The 1,650-nt window shown below is 50.7% G+C and overlaps 1 pseudogene across 1 annotated transcript; it reads right to left on the minus strand.

The window, feature by feature from the left end:
• Positions 1–277: 277 nt before the first annotated feature.
• Positions 278–1,235, minus strand: LOC306971954 (hydroxycarboxylic acid receptor 2-like; annotated as a pseudogene). Its single transcript has one exon. The product of its transcript is annotated as a hydroxycarboxylic acid receptor 2-like (transcript).
• Positions 1,236–1,650: the final 415 nt, after the last annotated feature.

The following is a 1,650-nucleotide window of genomic DNA, read 5'->3' on the forward strand; positions in this document are numbered from 1 at the left end:
AAAATAAATATTACGCACATTTCATTAAACACACACGCATCTGATTACACACGGATTCAGACCAAGTTATTCTTGCGACTTCGATAAGACAGGAATGTGTCAAAAGTGTGTGGAAAAGACACTGGTGCGCAGCAATTGGACATTTTCCGTTTGTCTTTTTTCACATCATGGTAATTTACACACACATTGTCCTATTACCCATGCAAATGTAGTTTCACACTTGCAAACACATGGTTTTCACTGCGGCTCACGCCTGAAGAAGCCTTTGAGCATGTGTCTATTGGACGTTTGGTGATTTCCTGAACACGCTCCTGAACACGCTCCTGAACACGCCTTTGAGCGCCGTCCTGAACATGGAGCTGTTGATGGTGTAGATGAGCGGGTCCAACGCGCTGTTGAGGTACGAGAAGCCGATGCTCGCCATGAAGGCCAGCGACATCCTCCTGAAGCCGTCGCTGTTGTTCGGGTCTAACTTCTTCAAGGCCAGCGCGACCAGCCCGGTCACGATGGCGGGCAGGAAGCAGACGGTGAACACCAGGTTGATCACGGCCACGGCGCGGACGGCCTTCTTAAACTTTCTCTGCTGCTCCAGCTGCTTCTGTCGCTTCAGGAACCAGACGATCCTCGCCGAGCAGAAGAGCAGCAGCGCCCACGGCAGCAGGAACTCGGCGATGTAGGCCATGTTGTTCACCACGATGGCCGGCGGCGGGTTCTTGTCTGCGCTGAAGCTGCGGCACATGGAGTGATTGCCCTTTTTGTTGCAGCAGGTCGGTGGTGAGCAGCGGGATTTTAAGGACAGAGCCCGAAGCCCAGATGAAGAGCGAGAGCCAGACGGCGCCGCGTGAGGACATGGAGCTGACGCGGGAAAACGGGTGCAGAATTTTGATGTAACGATACAGCGCCACTGCGGTCATGAAGCCGATGCTGGCCGAGCGGTTCATGGCCAGCATGAAGAGGTTGGTCCTGCAGAAAACCTCGCCGTGAGCCCAGTGTTCATCGTGGAGGTGCGTGTCGATCCGGAACGGGACGCACGCCAGCAGCAGGAAGTCGGCCAGCATCAGGTTAAAGAGGAAAATGGCGTGCGGCTTCCAGGACTTCATACGGAAACAGAAAATCCACAAGGCCAGGAGGTTCCCAGGAAGTCCCACCACCACCTCAGGGATCATCAGCAGGAATATCAAGTAGGAGCTGGACTCGGAGGAGGACGGGCAGGAGTCAACGGAGGCGTTGGACATTTTGAGATGAGTGGAGTCCAGAGTTTGCTCAGAGGTAAATCTGCAAATCAAGTAAAACGTCACATTTATTTACAAAGTACATCACTGCGCAAAGTGCTGTACACAAATACATTCATAGAGACAACAATCATTTAAAGATACAAAAGTTAGAGATCTGGAAGAGAGGTAGAGTGCTGCACAGGATCAACAAAATCAAGGCAGTGTGGGCTACAGTAGAAATCTTGTTGTGAAAAAAACTTACAAAATCAGTTGCTCTTTAGGCTTACACGGCATAAAATCTGTTCAGGCTGTATAGACAAGCTGAGGCACTCTGAATTTGAGTTCTTTTTTTATTGACGCATTTCGACTAACAAGGTTTTCACTATTCTGATGAAGATGTTGTGAGCTGAAGCGTCTCTTGTGTTGCCTTCGCGGG

This window comes from Gobius niger (genome assembly GCF_951799975.1).
Source record: "Gobius niger genome assembly, chromosome: 12".
Classification (NCBI taxonomy): Eukaryota; Metazoa; Chordata; class Actinopteri; order Gobiiformes; family Gobiidae; genus Gobius; species Gobius niger.